Here is an 18944-nt window from a genome sequence, read left to right on the forward strand (position 1 = left end):
TCATCAGGACTAACTGAAAGAAGAGATAGTAAGAGATTTGAAAGTGGGAGGGGGAGGGAGAGATTCGAAATGATAGGAGAGGACAGGAGAGAACCCTTTTGCCAATCAACTTTCCAGCTCTTGGCTCCGTCCCTCCCCCTCCTGTCTTCTCCTATCATTTTGGATCTCCCCCTCCCCCTCCCACTTTCAAATCTCTTATTACCTCTTCTTTCAGTTAGTCCTGACGAAGGGTCTTGGCCCGAAACGTCGACTGTACCTCTTCTAGATGCTGCCTGGCCTGCTGCGTTCACCAGCAATTGTTATGTGTGTTAAGTGAATCTATTGGTTGTGGGAACTTTTCAATGATAGGGCAAGTGAAGTTGAGTGAAGTATCCCCTTTGTTTGAGAGCCTAATGGTTGAGGGGAGTACTTGTATTTGAACCTGGTGGTGTGAATCCTGAAGCTGTTGATTTGTCGATGTACATGTGATAAACAAAGCTAATGGCTCTGATCTCTGAGTGACCATAAGATGGTGGTGGTAAAATTGGCCTACTATGGTCACATTCACTGAAGTACAGTGAAATACTTAGTTTTGCATGCCATCATTCCAAGCACTGAGGGAAAACAAAGGAGGAAACAACAACAGAAGGGAGATGGTATATTGCAGAGAAAGTAACCTTCAAGTAGACAAAGTGCAGGAGCCATTCTGAGGAAGATTGAGAGTTAAGAATTCACCTTTATTTTACAAGAAGTCTTTCCTTGAGTTCATGCTTTCAGATTTCTCTATCTTTTGTTGAATGGGAGGAGGAAGAAGGGAGAATGTATGGTTTGTGTGTGGTCTTTCATTATGCGGGCTGCTTTTCTGAAGCAGTGAAAAGTACAGACAGAGTCCATGCAGTGATGTTTTGTTTCCGTGATGTGCTGAGCTGTGCTGGCCGGTGGCATAGTGGCATCAGCGCCAGACTTCGAGGGTTTGAATCCAGCTGGGTCCCTGCACGCTTTCCATCCATGCTGGGTTAAGTGTCGAACTAGCGCTCAGCCTCATAAAAAAACAGACGAATGCTAAAGAAATGACAAAAAATGCTGCCCAATGCTCCACAATACACGAAAATGAACAACAGCAACAACCTCCAAAAGAACAGGTTCTGGTGCACATTCATTATCCTGGTGTCTATAAGTATTGGACCAAGACCGGCAAATGTGGTGAATTTTGTTTTCTTCTTGAACTGAGAGTGGATGCAGAAGGTGATCCCCCAAGGTTGGCAGGGAAGTCCAAGACATCCATACAACAATGATAAAGGAACATCCATTCATTCTAAATTGGAATGGTATGTGATTTACAGGAGGTCTTTTTGCTCAAAGTTCAAAGTAAATTAATTATCAAAATACATATTATCATCATCATTACATGCTGTGGCACGAACGATCATGATCTTCATGGCCGTGATTGTTCCTGGCAAATATTTCCACAGGAGTAGTTTCCATTGCCTTCTTCTTGGCAGTGTCCTTACAAGACAGGTGACATCAGCCATTATCAAAACTCATCAGAGATTGGCCGCTTGGCGTCAGTGGTCACAAAACCAGGACTTGCGATATGCATCAGCTGCTCATACGACCATTGACCACCTGCTCCCGTGGCTTCACATGACCCTGATTTGGGGAGAGAGGATAAGCAAGAGCTACACCTTGCCCAAGGGTGACCCTAGTAGAGGGAAAGAGTGCCTCGCATCTCCTTTGATAGACACTTACCTCCACCCTGCCCTCTTAAAACTATATATACACCACAATATACAACCCTGAGATTCATTTTCTTGTGGGCATTCACAGTAAATAGAAGAAACAAAATAGAATCAATGAAACACCACATCCAACAGGATAGACAAACAACCGACATGCAAAAGACAACAAACTGTGCAAACATGCAAAGAAAAAAATATAATTTATAATAATAATCATAATAAAGACAATAAAACCTGCATGTGGTGGAAATCCAGTGCAACACACACTCACAGAATACTGGAGGAAATCATTAGGTCAGGCAGCATCTATGGAAATGAATAAACAGTCGACATTTCAGGTCTAGATGCTTCGTCAGGACTGTTAAGGAAGAGGGAAGACACCAGAACAAATTGGTAGAGGGAGGGGAAGGAAGACAGCTGGAGGGTGATAGGTGAAGCCAGGTGGGTTGGAAATGTAAAGGACTGGAGAGGAATGAATCTGATAGGAGTGCAGAGTGGACCATAGGAAAAAGGGAAGGAAGGGAAGGATCCTGGGGAGGTGATTGACAAGTGAGAAAATAATAATAGTAATGAATAAGTAAGCAATTAATATCAAGGAAATGAGGTGAAGAGTCCTGAAAGTGAGAGCATGTTTAGTGGGACTCTTAATCCTTACTGCCTTTGTATTGCTGGTTTTGTCTTGGACTCATTAGAAAGTGATTGCTCTGGGTTTCAGAGGTAATTTACACCATAACTGCTATACATCAGTGATGGCGAGGGTAGATGATAAAGATGATGGATAGCTTCCAGATCCTGCAGTGGTTTGTGCTGGAGGATTTTGAGCTTGAGTGATCTCAGAGCAGTAAACATTCAGCTAAGTTGAGCGTACTCTGTGAAACTACAAATTTGTGTTCACGGAGATGATTGAGATGTCTTAGTGAGTCAGAAGATGAGCAAATACTTGATTCAGAATATTCAGCCACTGAACTACAGAATTTATTTGCTGCCGTGGTATTTTTCTGTTCTAAGCGAGTACCACAGAATGTTGACTTAAAAGATTTTAAGATTTAAAGATTGGCTTTATTTATCACATGTATATTGAAACATCAAAACACAGAGAAAAGTGTATTGTTATGCTTCAAAGGACAACACAGTCCAAGAGTGTGCTACCAGCAGCCCGCAAGTATTGACATGCCCACAGCTTACTAAACCTAACCTGTGGATAATTCTTCGGAACGTGGAAGGGAACTGGAGCACCTAGAAGAAACCCACACAATCATGGGGTGAACATACAAACATGGGCATGAATTGAGTCCCGATCAGTGATTGATGACTCTGTAAAGCATTGTGCTATCTGATACACTACCATGCTGTCCACTTTCATTCCCTCCTCCCAGGTAAACAGCGAGGTGCATCTCTTCCCCTCAATTAACTTCATTAAAAAGTTAAAGCCAGGAAAAGAAAGAAGAATATTGATTTCCGGTAATTTGACAAGGAGAACGGTAAAGTAAAGGTTGTATTTTCAGCCCAGTTACCTGTTAGCAATATAATCAGTTATACTCTGAAATAACGAGTGAGAAATTAATTAGAAATTCCATCTCCCTAGTTCTGAAGCATTCCAATAGTTCCAATGAAATTGGAAAAAAAGGAATTTCACAAAGTGAGAGATTTCAGAACTGAATGCTTTGCCTAAGAACAGTAACAGAATGATTCCAATGGGACACTCTGAAGTTGTGAGACATGCTCTAGAAATTCAACAATTAGCTTTTCTTTTCTGTCTTTTATCCCTTGTTCTTTCTCTTCTTTCTTTTCCTGGTTATTCAATTTCAGGATCTGGGTCTTTGTTTAGGGCAGCAACAAAGGACCTCCATCTCTGGAGGTGATCAGGGCTTTCTTCATTGTGCCAGTTGCCTCTTCTTAGGTTTCACGTCTGTCGGTCATGCAAGTCTTGGGTGCAGACTCAGGACTAGGAGGATTCTTCTCTGTTGTTTCTATAACAATTTTGTTTCAGCCCTGAGCTGAACCCTTTAACCTGGAGGACCAGTGGACCACCCTGAGGGCAGTCTGGCTTCTACCCTTTGACCTGTTTGGCATGGGTGACCCTACCAAGAGCCAAAGCATAAAGCCCTGACTCCAGCCAGCATAGCCCTCCAGATCATTGAGGCACATAAACCACAACAAGATTGTGGTCCTCTTGAAAGTTTTACTTTCTTACTGAAGTTCATTTTGGAGAAGAGGTGCAATTTGTTGTTTATTTTATTTAGCGATAAAACATAGAACTACCCTACCAGCCAAGCTGTCCAGCAACATATCTATTTAACCTTTCCCTAATCACAGGGAAATTTACAATGACCAATTAACTCGCTAAGCAATACGTCTTTGGATTCTGGGAAGAAACTAGAGCACCTGGAGGAAACATGTGGTCTTGGGGAGAACATACAAACTTTTTACACGGTACCGGAATTGAACTCCAAACTCCAAATCCCCAAGCTTTAATAGAGCCATGTTAACCGCTACACTAACCTGGCACCCTATCTGGGAAATGGGACTAAACTGAACTGGTGGGCAGCTGTGGGCTCTGAAAAGAGTCATCTACTGTTCACTTCTCAACTTGACTCAGTTCTCCATGTCCTTTTGGTCAGTCATGGAAGTCCCGGGCAAGTGAGTGACTGAATGACAATTTTTCCAACCTCCCACTCCATGCCTGGAGCTCACCATTGAACCAGCTGGTTTGGCAGAGACATACTGAGGGGAGCATCTAATGCAATGTACATATATCTTTACAGGAAGAACAGTCACTTAAATCTGGGTCCGTAAGGCCATACGACATGTGGTCTAATGGAGTTCAACCCAGGTAAGTGTGAGGTGGTTCATTTTGGTAGGTCAAATATGACGGCAGAATATAGTATTAATGGTAAGACTCTTGGCACCATGGAGGATCAGAGAGATCTTGCGGTCAGAGTCCATAGGACACTCAAAGCTGCTGCGCAAGTTGACTCTGTGTTTAAGAAGGCATACGGTGTATTGGCCTTCATCAACCGTGGGACTGAGTTTAAGAGCCGAGCGGTAACGTTGCAGCTATATAGGACCCTGTTCAGACCCCACTCGGAGTACTGTGCTCAGTTCTGATCACCTCACTACAGGAAGGAAGTGGAAACTATAGAAAGGGCGCAGAGGAAATTTTCAAGGAAGTTGCCTGGATTGGGGAGCATGCCTTATGAAAGCAGTTTGAGTGAACACAACCTTTTCTCCTTGGAGCGACAGAGAAAGAGAGGTGACCTAATAGAGCTATATAAGATGATGAGAGGCATTGATTGTGTGGATAGTCAGAGGCTTTTTTCCCAGGGCTGAAATGATTAACCTGAGAGGGCACAGTTTTAAGGTGCTTGGAAGCAGGCACAGAGGAGATGTCAGGGATAAGTTTTTTGCACAGAGAGTAGTGAGTACGTGGAACGGGCTGTCGGCAACAGAGATGGAGGTGGATACGATAGGGTCTTTTAAGATACTCCTGGATAGGTACATGGAGCTTAGAAAAACAGAGGGTTATGTGTAACCCTAAGTAATTTCTGAGGTAAGGACATGTTCGGCATAGCATTATGGGCCAAAGAGCCTGTATTGTACTGTAGGTTTTCTATGTTTCTATTTTTTCTATGACATAGCAGAATTAGACCATTCAGCTGATTAAGTCTGCTCTGCTATAATAGATAGATAAATAGATCACTAGGTTGATAGATACTTTATTGACCCCAAAGGAAATTACATTGTCACAGTAGAATCACAAGTGCACAAATATACAAACATACAAATATTAGAAGAGAAGTAAGAAAAAATAAGAAATAATACACTCTTAGTTAAATCAATGACTTGATGATCATGGCAGCATGGTAGGGTAGTGGTTAGTCCAACGTTTAACAACACTGGTATCTGGGGTTCAATTCCTGCTGCAGTCTATAAGGAGTTTGTACCTTCTCCCCATGATTGTGTGGGCCTGCTGAGTTCCTCCAGCATTCTGTGGGTATCCTGCAACTGCACCAGTTTTCCCCCACATTCAAAATCTGTATGGGTTAGTAAGGGTTAGTGAGTTCTGGGCGTGTTATGTCACAGCGACACTCACCGACTGACCCAGCACATCCTCGGACAGTCTTGGTTGTTAACACAAATGATACATTTCCCTTTATGTATTATGTATTTAATATTTCAGTAGTAGTTGAGTAATTGTTTGATTAAGCAATCTTTCTTGTTTATATAATTCTTTATGGTTATATGTAAAAATACACCAACTGCATGTGTCGTCACACTACCATGTGATAAGTGTGTGCCTCACTTAAGTAAGCACAAAGTTAGACTCGTCTGCCAGGACTCCCTATTTTCAATTTTGTAAAGTTGCAAAACATAATATTATGTTCCAATGTACATCTGACAAATTAAACTAATTTTTTCTTATTTCTGATACCCTTTTCTTCTCATCCTCATTCTCTCCATAACCTTTGGAGCTCTTACTAATCAAGAGCCAACAACCCTCCATCAAACTTACATTTACAACTATCCCTGGCAAAGAATTCCACAGATTCACCACTGTCAGGCTGAGTTAACTTCTTCATATTGTAAGTGTAAGACGATTACACTTACGACTATGTGACTAAGCGCAGCTCCAAATGCCGTATTCAAGTTTGCTGATGACACCACTGGCATAGGCAGAATCAGATGTGGTTAGGAATCAGCATGTAGGAGGGAGATTGAAAATCTGGCACAGCAGCAATTATATTGACTGGCTGCATCACAGCCTGATATGGAAACACCTATGCCCTTGAACGGAAAATCCTCCAGAAAGTAGTGGATACAATGCAGTCCATCATGGGTAAAACCCTCCCAACTATTGAGCACATCTACTATCACAAGGGAGCAGCATCCATCATCTGGGACTCCCACCACCCAGGATATGTTCTCTTCTCACTGCTATCATCAGGAAGGAGGTACAGGAGCCTCAGAACTTATACCACCAGGCCTGTTAGCCTGACATCAGTGGTAGGAAGTTGTTGGAATCGATTGTTAGGGATGAGATTACAGAATATCTGGAAGCACATGACAAGATAAGCCAAAGCCAGCATGGTTTCCTGAAAGGAAAATCCTGCCTGACAAACCTACTGCAATTCTTTGAGGAAATTTCAAGCAGGGTAGACAAAGGAGATGCAGCAAATGTGCTGTACTTTGATTTTCAGAAGGCCTTTGACAAGGTGTTGCACATGAGGCTGCTTAGCAAAATAAGAGCCCATGGAATTACAGGGAAGTTATTAGCATGGGTGGAGTATTGGCTGATCGGCAGAAAACAGGCAGTGTGAATAAAGGGATCCTATTCTGGCTGGCTGCCAGTTACCAGTGGAGTTCCACAGGGGTCGGTGTTGGGATTGCTGCTTTTTACGATGTATGTCAATGATTTGGACTACGGTATTAATGGATTTGTGGCTAAATTTGCTGATAATACAAAGATAGGTGGAGGAGGGGGTAGTATTGAGGAAACAGAGATCCTGCAGAGAGACTTAGATAGTTTAGGGGAACAGGCAAAGAAGTGGCAAATGAAATACAATGTTGGAAAGTGTACGGTCATGCACTTTAGTGGAAGAAATAAACTGGGAGACTATTATTTAGATGGGGAGAGAATTCAAAATGCAGAGATGCAAAGGGACTTGGAAGTCCTTGTGCAGGATACCCCAAAGGTTAACCTCCAGGTTGAGTCGGTGGTGAAGAAAGCAAATATATGAGTAGGGATGCGATGTTGAGTCTGTATAAGGAACTCGTGAGATCACACTTGGAGTATCGTGTGCAGTTTTGGGCTCCTTTTTTTAGAAAGAATACACTGACATTGGAGAGGGTTCAGAGAAGATTCATGAGGATGATTTCAGGAATGAAAGGGTGTCATCATCTCTGAAGATCTATCCTGAAATATTCTGCCCAACATATAGATGCAACTGCAAAGAAGGCGTATTATATTGCATTAGGAATTTGAGGAATCTTGGTTTCTCTTGCAAATTTCTATAGCTGTATTGTGGAAAATACTCTATCAGGATACATCACCATCTGGTATGGAGAAGCCACTGTGCAGGGCCAGAAAAAACTTCAGAAAGTTGCAAATTCAGATAGCTTCAACAGGGACACTAACCTCTCAAACATTGAGGACACCTTCAAAAGGTAATACCTCAAAAATTTAGCATTAGATATTAAGAACCTGGTTCACTCAGGACATGCCCTTTTCTCATTGCTACCACCAGGAAGAGGTGGTAGAGAGCCTGAAGAAACACACTTATTGTTTCAGGAACAGCTCTTTCCCCTCTGCCATTTGAATACACAATGAACTCATGAACACTACCTCAGAGACAGAGAGAGAGAGAGAGACCAACTGGCACTAATTCTGTGAGTTTTGTCATCAATACTATTTTATCAGTGTCACATGTACTGAGGTAAAGTGAAAAGCTTGTCTTGCATATTGTTCATACGGATCAGACCATTACACAGTGTATTGAGGTAGAACAAAGTAAAACAGTAACAGAATGTAGAATGAAGTGTAGTAACTGGAGGGAAAGTGCAGTGTAGGTAAATGATAATATGCAAGATCGTAAAGAAAGCTTTTGGCACATTAATCTTCATAAATCAATGTACTGAGTACAGGAGATGGGATGTTATGTTGAAATTGTATAAGGCGTTGCTGAGGCCTAATTTGGAGTATTCTGAGCAGTTTAGGTTATTTACCTACAGGAAAGATGTAAACAAGGTTGAATTGGCACAGAGAAAATTTACAAGGATGTTGCCAAGTCTGGAGAACTTGAGTTATAAAGAAAGATTGGGAGGAGAGAGAAGCGACGCGCCGCGCTTGCGCAGCCCTCCGATGAAAAACGATATTGTATGTGTTAAATAGCGGCCGTAGACAATTCTGATTTGATGGAGACGGACATGAAAGCACAGAGGAACATCTGGAAAAATTTCTGAAACGCTCGTTCGCTGCTGTAGTTACTGCGCGGTCGGGAATCTTTCGGAGGGAAGGCCTCAAAATCCCCGGCCTTGCCTGCTCTTGGCGACCGAGAAGGAGGTTGAATCGTTTGGATAGAGATGATGCTCAGTACTCGGTGTCGGAGAGCTGATCAGAGCTCGAAGTTTTCGGATGACTCAGAGTCGGACAGAGTCGGCATGGCAGGGAGAGTTTTTCTTCCCTCTCCCGTCTGCGTGAGATGTGGGACATTTGAGAGACTTCGAACTTTTACTGTGCTCATGGACTTCTTCAGCAAGTTATGATATTGTTGCACGGTTGTAACTATATGTTATAATTATGTGGTTTTGCTAGTTTTTTTCCAGTCTTGGTCTGTCCTGTGTTTTGTGATATTACACTGGAGGAAATATTGTATCATTTCTTAATGCATGCATTACTAAATGATGATAAAAGAGTCTTTATAATCTAATCTAATCTAAGATTGAATAAGTTTGGACTGTATTCTTTAGAACTTGGAAGATTGAGAGGAGATATGATAGAGGTATACAAAATTATGAGGGGTATTATAGGGTTAGAGCAAGCAGGCTTTTTCCATTGAGGTTGTGTGGGACTACAAACAGAAGTCATAGTTTAACGGTGAAAGGTGAGAAGGTTGAGGGGAACATGATGGGAAACTTCTTCATTCAGAGCATTGTGAGGGTATGGAATGAGCTGCCAGGATACGTGTTCTATGCAAGCTCGATTTCAAAGTTGAAGAAAAGTTTGGATAGGTACATGGATAATAGGGATATGGAGAGCTATGTTCCTGGTGTAGGTTGATGGGAGTAGGCAGTTTAAATAGTTTTGCATTGGACTTGATGGGCCAAAGGGCCTGTTTCCCTGCTGTACTTCTTTATAACTCTATGACTCTATAATAAGGTAGACTGTGAGGTTAAGTGCCCATCTTATCGTACAGAAGGTCTATTCAAGTGTCTGATAACAGTGGAATAGAAGCTGTCCTTGAGCCTGGTGGTGCGTTTCTTCAGAACTTTTTATCTTCTGCCCGATGAGGGGGGTGGGAATGGAGAACAAGATGGGTGGGGACTTTGGTTATGTTTACAGCTTCGCCGAGGCAGTGAGAAGTGTAGACCAGAGTCCACTTTAGTGCAAAGTGATCAATGCTGGCTTAGCGCTGAATTGCAGATCTTGTGCCCACAAACTTATATTAAATCTAAGAAAAGTTAGAAGTCAGGTGTTTTTAAATATGGGGAACGGGAAAGTGTAGAAAAGAAGGAGAACTGAGGGCGATAGATAACCAAGAGAGGTTCTGCAGACGCTGGAACTCTAAATCAACACACACACAATGCTGGTGGATCTCAGTAGGTCAAGCAGCAGCTATGGAAGTGAATAAACAGTTAATGCTTCGGCCCAACACCCTTCTTCAGGACTCAGGGGGCAACAGATGCTTGGATGTGAAGGGAATCGGGAGACATGGGATACTGCAGGAAAATGGGTGAACAGTGGATCAGGTTGAAGCAGCCTGATGACATATTGCTGCTCCTATTACTGGTGCTCTTGTTCTCCTAACAACTGTGACTGAGGGAGGAAGAAGAAAGACTGAATGATTCAAGATTCAAGTTTCAAGACTGTTTAATGTCATTTCCAGCTCACAAGTGTAATGGAGAATAAAACCTTTGTTACTCTGGATCCAATGCAGCACACAAAAAGACACGATAAGTTAAAGGGCACAATAATCATAAATGGCTTGGAATACATAGATTGATTCTATATCCATGAAGTGATGCTAGACATCGGAACATCTGTACTTAAGGTGACTGACAGGAAATTATAAGGTAGTGGTGGTTGGGGGTGTGGAGGTGTTGATCAGCCTTGCTGCTTGGGGAAGGGCACTGTTTTTGAGTCTGATGGTCCTGCTGTGAATGCTATGTAGCCTCTTCCCTGATGGAAGTATGACACACAGTCTATGAGCAGGGTAAGTGGGATCCTTCCTGATATTACTGGCCCTCTTCTGACAGCTTTCTGTTTATACGTCCTTATTGGTGGGTAGGCTGGTGGCCGGTGATGTGTGAGCAACTCTGACTACTCATTGCAGAGCCTTCCTGTCCACCGCAGTATACTTTCCTTTCCATGCAGTGATGCAGCATGTTCGGATGCTCTCTAGTTCAAAGTTCAAAGTACCTTGATTATCAAAGTATGTATACTATACACAACCTTGAGAGTCATCTTTTTGCAGGCAGCCACAAAAAAGGAAACAAATAGAACCCATTAAAGAAGAAGATTGTCAAACATCCAATATGCAAAAAAAATCAAATCACGCAAGCAATAAAGAGTAAGAAAGTAAAATTTAGAAATTAAATTCACGAAAGTGAGCTCATAGCCATGAAGCCAGTCATCACTGCAGCTGATTCAGGAGCCTGTTACTTGCAGGCCACAGACTCAGCTCAGTGTAGAGGTAAGTCAACTTCACTGAGCACCGAGCTGAACACTGGCCCATCCCTTGCCCCGGCCCTGGCACCCCAACCTTTTTAATCTGGCTGGCCCAGCACTTTAATCAGCCAACCATTGTCTCATCTCTTGCTCTCAGACCTGAGCCCTGCCACTGCAATATGCTCTTGAACTGAACCCCTGCCATCTTGATTCAGTCTGTTACTGAGCTTTCCAATCTGGCCCGGTGCTTAAATTGGCTAAACACGGGGTCATTCTTTCTGCCTCTGTTTGACCCGTACATGCCAAGTCACAACCATTCTTCAAGAGCTTAGTTCACACAGCTCACACAGAAAAAAAATGTCAGGTCATATAGCTCAGCTCTGAAATGAAAGTTACAGGCTGTTTATTGCAGTGATCACTGTCTAGAAAAAGTGTGGTTAATGCAATAGTTAGTAGATAGGTTTTTGCTGCCAGTAAGATATCGTTGTGTTTCACCAGCACCAACTTGAACCAGCAAAGGATATCTACTACGCATTTGTCGAATGGCTTGAGTACAGGTGTGTATACTCTGGCTCTCTTCAGCCTACTCAAAAAGTAGAGGCATTATTGAGCCTCCCTGATTGTATGGAATGTGTTCTGGGACCATGAGAGATTGTGTGTGATATGTACTCCCAAGAGGTTGAAGCTAATCACAGTTTCCACTGCTGTGCTACTGATGTAAAGAGGGGTGTAAGTTCTCCTGAAGTCAATAACCACCTCCTTTATCTTCACGTGGGAAATCAAAAAAAAATTCTGATGTAAAGTCATTGAAGTGAAACGTTGACTCTGCGTCTCTTTCCACAGATGCAGTCTGACCTGCTGAGGGTTTTCATTGGTTTCTGTTTTTTGCAACATGTTTAATCTATGCACATATCTAAATACTCCCTTTCTGCTCCACACTGAGCACTCTCTGGCCTGGGGTTTAAAGATTAAAGATTATCTTTATTTGTCCCATGTGCAGTACATATACTGTTGAGCACATCTATAGGAAGCAATGCCACAAAAAAGCTGCATCTATCATTGATGACTCACACCATCCAGATCATATTTGCACCTTGCTGCTGCCATTGAGAAAAGGGGACAGGAGCCTCAACTCCAACACTAAGAGGGTCAGATTCAATTTCAATTCATGTTCTCAGTATTAATTAATTACCCCACAAACAAGATAAAATCTGCAGAAGTGGGAAATCCAATGCTGGAGGAACTAAGCAGATGAGGCAACATCTATGGAAAAGAGTTCAGTCAACATTTTGGGCTGACACCCTTCAGTAGGAATGGAGAAACAAAGAGGAAGAGTAGACATACTTTTCTCCAGTCCTGCTGAAGGGTCCTCAACCCAAAATGTTGACTATACTCTTTTCCATAGCTGCTACTTGGCCTGCTGAATTCTTCCAGCATTTTGTATGTTTTGTTAATTAATTATCTTTTTATTTATATTATTTTTATTCATTTTTTTTGTATTTGCAGTTTGTCTCTTGTACATCAGTCTGTTTGTGTGCAGTTTTTCACTAATTATATTGTATTCTTTGTTCTATTGTGAATGCCTACAAGAAAATGATCTCAGAGTGTTTATGGTGACTTTGATAATAAATTTAGTTTGAACTTTGAAAATATCTGCGGAAATGTACTTTACTTGTAGTAGCAAAATGGCATTTTTATCTGCAACAAAATGGAACCTATATTGTACCAGAGTGCTTTGCTAATAGTGTTTGTGCAACACTATCTATGCCCATGGACCTTGAGTACGAGCCAAACTGCAGAAAGACTGTGGATGTAATACTGGAAGAATGGCAAGAACACCAAAAAAGCAGGCAAATGGAAAGCACCCTGACTTGAACTGATGCGTAGCATCTAACACTTAATGTATAAAGCAGTATCTACGCTGTCTGTTTTCCCAAAGTTATCAGTGACTCATGTATGGTGCTTGCTTGCCTTTGGTTGATTCACTCATAGCAAAAAGGTGCTTGACACATCAAAACATACTATGAAATGCATTGTTTGCATCAGCAATACAAGCAGAATATGTGCTGGGTGCAGCCCTCAAATGTCACCACATAGAATGCCCACAATTTACTAACCATAATTTGCACATCTGGGGAATGTGGGAGGAAACCGGAGCACCTACAGTAAACCTGCACAGTCACAAGGAAAATATACAAACTTCTTACAAACAGCAATGGGAATTGAACTTCGATCACTGGTTGTGGTAGATAGAACAGTACAGCACAGGAACAGCTCCTCATCCCCACAAGATCTTCACTGACTATGGTACCATTTATTGGCATTTACTATGCCGATGACAACATCATTATGATAAAAATGATTGATTTTATTATTAAAACATGACAAAATTACAAAATTCCAAATCTTTTTCCCCCTTAAGGTACAAATGCCAGATATTAGAGAACATCCATGGAAGAAAAGAGGTGAAAGTTTAAGGGAGATGTGCCGAGCAAGTACTTTACACAGGGAGTTGTGGATACTTGGAATGAGAAGTGGGTATCTGGAAAAAGTTGTGGGTACCTGGCATAAGTTGTGGCTACCTGGAATAGGCTGTGTTTACCTGGAATAAATTGTGGGTACCTAGGACGGACTGTGTTTACCTGGATTGAGTTGTGGTTAGCTGGAATGAGCTGTAGGTACCTGGAACAGGCTGTGTTTACATGGAATGAGTTGTGGGTACTTGGAACAGGCTGAGGGTACCTAGAATGGCCTATGGGTACCCGGAACAAGCTCTGGTTACCTGGAATAGGCTGTGTTTTCCTGGAATGAGTTGTGGATACCTGGAACCATAGTGGTTACTTGGGTGGTAGGCTGAAGCAGGCAAGATTTAGGCATATACACGTGAATGCACGCATGCACACACGCGCGCGCGCACACACACACACACACACACACACACACACAAACACACTCTCTCTCTCTCACACACACACTCTGTCTCACACACTCTCTCTCACAGACACACACTCTCTCTCACACACACACTCTCTCTCTCTCTCTCTCACACACACACACTCTCTCTCACACACACACACACACACACACACACACACACACTCTCACACACACTCTCACACACACACACACACACACACACACACTACTTTATCAGAAGCTTGAGGAGATTTGTTATGTCACTAAAGGTGTACCATTCTGACTGGTTCATCACAGGGGTTCCAATGCAGAGGACTGAAAGAGGCTGCATAGAGTTGTCGACACAGCCAGCTCTGGCATCAATACAAGCCGTACAAGCTCTGTCAATGAATACATCATTGAGGACATCTTCAAAAAGCAGTTTCTCAAGAGGATGGAATCTATCATTAACAACCCTCACCATCCGGGACATCCCCACTTCCCATTAATATCATCAGGAAGGAGGCGCAGGAACGTGAAGGATTTTTTTATGAATGGCTTCTTCCCCTCTGCCATCAGGTTTCTGAACCCATGAACAATACCTCATTGTTTATGTTTTGCACTATTTATTTATTGTAACTGAGAGTGATGGTTTATGTCTTAGAATGTACCTGCTGCCACAAAGCAACAAGTTTCATGACAAAAACACAAGAGATTCTGCAGATGCTGGAAATCCAGAGTAACACATACAAAATGCTGGAGGAACTCAGCATGTCAGGCAGCATCCGTGGAGAGAAATACAGAGTGAATGTTTTGGGCCAAGACCGATCATTAGGAATGCCCCCACGTATTTCACGACATAGGTCAGTGATAATATTCTTGATTTTGATTCTGATTCTGTTTGGCCCACAGATTGCGGACAGAGGTCCTAGAACCGATCCTTGTGGGACACCACTAGTCACAATCCTCCAGTCCGAATGTACTCCCTCCACCACGACCCTCTGCCTTCTGCAGGCAAGCCTATTCTGAATCCACCTGGCCAAACTTCCCTGGATCCCATGCCTTCTTACTTTCTGAATAAGCCTACCGTGTGGAACCTTGTTAAATGCCTTACTAAAATCCATACAGATCACATCCACTGCATTACCCTCATCTATATGCCTGGTCACCTCCCCAAAGAACTCTATCAGGCTTGTTAGACACGATCTGCCCTTCACAAAGCCATGCTGACTGTCCCTGATCAGACCATGATTCTTTAAATGCCCAGAGATCCTATCTCTAAGAATCTTTTCCAACAGCTTTCCCAACACAGATGTAAGGCTCACTGGTCTATAATTACCCAGACTATCCCTACTACCTTTTTTGAACAAGGGGACAACATTCACCTCCCTCCAATCCTCCAGTACCATTCCCGTGGACAACGAGGACTTAAAGATCCTAGCCAGAGGCTCAGCAATCTCTTCCCTCGCCTTGTGGAGCAGCCTGGGGTATATTCTGTCAAGCCCTGGGGACTCATCCATCCTAATGTATTTTAGCAACTCCAACACCTCCTCTCCCTTAATATCAACATGCTCCAGAACATCAACCTCACTCGTATTGTCCTCACCGTCATGAAGTTCCCTCTCATTGGTGAATACTGGAGAGAAGTATTCATTGAGGACCTCATTCACTTCCACAGCCTCTAGGCACATCTTCCCACCTTTATCTCTAATCGGTCCTACTTTCACTCCTGTCATCTTTTAGTTCTTCACATATTTGAAAAATGCCTTGGGGTTTTCCTTTACCCTACTCGCCAAGGATCTTCTCATGCCCCATCCTTGCTCTTCTCAGCCCCTTCTTAAGCTCCTTTCTTGTTACCCTATATTCCTCAATAGACCTATCTGATCCTTGCTTCCTAAACCTCATGTATGCTGCCTTCTTCCACCTGACTGGATTTTCCACCTCACTTGTCACCCATGGTTCCTTCACCCCACCATTCTTTATCTTCCTCACCAGGACAAATTTATCCTTAACATCCTGCAACAGATCCCTAAACATTGACCACATGTCCATAGTACATTTCCCTGCAAAAACATCGTCCCAATTCACAACTGCAAGTTCCAGTCTGATAGTCTCATAATTTGCCCTTCCCCAATTAAAAATGTTCCTGTCCTCTCTGATTCTATCCTTTTCCATGATAATGTTAAAGGCCAGGGAGCGGTGGTCACTGTCCCCCAGATGCTCACCCACTGAGAGATCTGTGACTGACCCGGTTCGTTACGTAATACTAGATCTAGTATGGCATTCCCCCTAGTCGGCCTGTCAACATACTGTGACAGGAATCCATCCTGGACACACTGAACAAACTCTGCCCTATCTAAACCCCTGGAACTAATCAGGTGCCAATCAATATTAGGGAAGTTAAAGTCACCCATGATAACAACCCTGTTATTTTTGCACCTCTCCAAAATCTGCCTCCCAATCTACTCCTTGGTATCTCTGCTGCTACCAGGGGGCCTATAGAATACTCCCAATAGAGTAACTGCTCCCTTCTTGTTCCTGACTTCCACCCATACTGACTCAAAAGAGGATCCTGCTACATTACTCACCCTTTCTGTAGCTATAATAGTATCCCTGACCAGTAATGCCACCCCTCCTCCCCTTTCACCCCCCTCTCTATCCCTTTTAAAGCACTGAAATCCAGGAATATTGAGAATCCATTCCTGCCCTGGTGCCCACCAAGTCTCTATAATGGCCACTACATCATAATTCCATGTATGTATCCAAGCTCTCAGTTCATCACCTTTTTTCCTGGTGCTTCTTGCATTGAAGTACACGCACTTTAGCCCTTCTATCTCACTACCTTTACACCTTTTATTCTGTTTCTCTTTCCTCAAAGCCTCTCTATATGTTAGATCTGGCTTTACTCCATGCACTTCTTTCACTGCTCTATCGCTCCAGGTCCCATCCCCCTTCCAAATTAGTTTAAACCCTCCCGAACCATGCTAGCAAACCTACCTGCAAGGATATTGCTCCCCCTCGAGTTCAGGTGCAACCCATCCAATCTGTACAGGTCCCACCTTCCCCAGAAGAGATCCCAATGATTCAAAAATCTAAAACCCTGCCCCCTGCACCAACTCCTCAGCCACGCATTCAACTGGCATCTCCTCCAATTCTTACCATCACTATCATGTAGCACTGGCAGCAATCCTGAGAACGCCAACCTTGAGGTCCTGTTCTTCAGACTTCTGTCTAGTTCCTGAAACTCATACTTCAGGACCTCATCCCTCTTCCTGCTTATGCCTTTGGTGCCAACATGTATCATGACTTCTGGTTGCTCTCCCTCTTGTACCAGGATGTCGTGCTGTGGTAAACCATGTATATAGGTTGTAACTGAGTTACCTGTCTGGACATGCCTAGACACGCCTCTCTGCTGACTGCTCCTGTGGCTCCCCCCACAGACCCCTGAATAAAGGCGATTGTGTCACTGCTCCTCCCTCAGTCCAGGACAAATATTCAGCATGGACATGGGTCCATTTTACTGTTAATAAAAGCTTTTCAGTATTTACTCTACTTCCAGTCTTTTGGAGTAATTGATAGTGCATCACGTGCACCCGGTCAGAGACATCCCGGACCCTGGCACCCGGGAGACAACAAACCATGCGGGTGTCCTTCTCACATCCACAAAATCTCCTGTCGGCTCCCCTGACTATAGAGTCCCCAATGACGACAGCTCTCCTCTTCTCCGTCCCACCCTTCTGCACCACAGGGTCAGACTCAGTGCCGGAGGCCCTGCCACTGTGGCTCACACCTGGTCGGTCGTCCCCGCCAACAGTATCAAGGACGGTAAACTTATTATTCAGGGGTGCTCTGCACTACCTGTCTATTCACCTTCGCTTTCTCCCCTCTGACTGTCACCTAATGACCTGCTTCCGACAACCTAGGTGTGACTACCTCCCTGTAGCTCTCATCTATGACTGCCTCATTCTCCCTTACGAGTCCAAGGTCATCCAGCTGCTGCTCCAGGTTCTTTACACGGTCTTCCAGATCGCCCAGCCGCATGCACTTCTGGCAGATGTGACTTTGTGGTTTGCCAATGGAGTACCAGTGTCCCACCCACTCTACCTGTCTTCACTGTTGGTGATGAAAAGCTGTCAGTAGTGCCATCTTTCAAATATCTGGGGAGCATTCTCTCTGAGGATAGCAGCATTGACAACGACATCCAGAGCCGCATTAAACTGTCATCAGCTGCCTTTGGGAGACTTCGGCGTAGAGTCTTTCAGAACAGGAGACTTCGTCCCTCCACAAAGGTCGCCGTATACCAAGCGGTCTGTGTTACCACCCTCTTTTATAGCTGTGAAGCTTGGGTAACCTACAGCCGTCACGTCAAATCCTTGGAGCGCTTCCACATAAACTGCCTCCAGCGCATCCTGGGAATTACCTGGCGTGAGCAGGTGCCTCACACTGAAATACTTGTAAAGACCAACTGCAGAAGTATTGAGGCCATGATCATCCAGCGTCAGCTGCAGTGGCTGGGGTACGTGATAAGGATGCCCCCATGTCGGCTACCCCGCAGAGTGTTATACAGCCAGCTACATCATGGTCGACGCTCAGCTGGAGGGCTGAAGAAGCGCTATAAGGATCAGATGAAGAATGCTTTAAGGAAGTGCAAGATCAGACCCGAGGGCCTGAAGGATGTTGCTGCTGACCGTACCACGTGGCGACAGCTGTGTAGGGACGGGGTTCGTATTCTGGAGATGGAAAGAACAACCAGAAGACAGCAGAAGAGAGCCAGGAGAAATGCAGCCATGGCTTCCACCACTACTACATATAGATGTCCCACCTGCAATAGAGCTTGTGGGTCCAGGATAGGACTGTATAGTCATCAAAGATCTCACCGTTAAAGGAGTGGACGTCGTCATCGGATTTCAATGGACAACCGTAGAAGAAGTGTGTAGGGATGTTGC

The sequence above is a fragment of the Mobula birostris genome, chromosome 10, assembly GCF_030028105.1.
Source record: "Mobula birostris isolate sMobBir1 chromosome 10, sMobBir1.hap1, whole genome shotgun sequence".
In the NCBI taxonomy this organism is placed as follows: Eukaryota; Metazoa; Chordata; class Chondrichthyes; order Myliobatiformes; family Myliobatidae; genus Mobula; species Mobula birostris.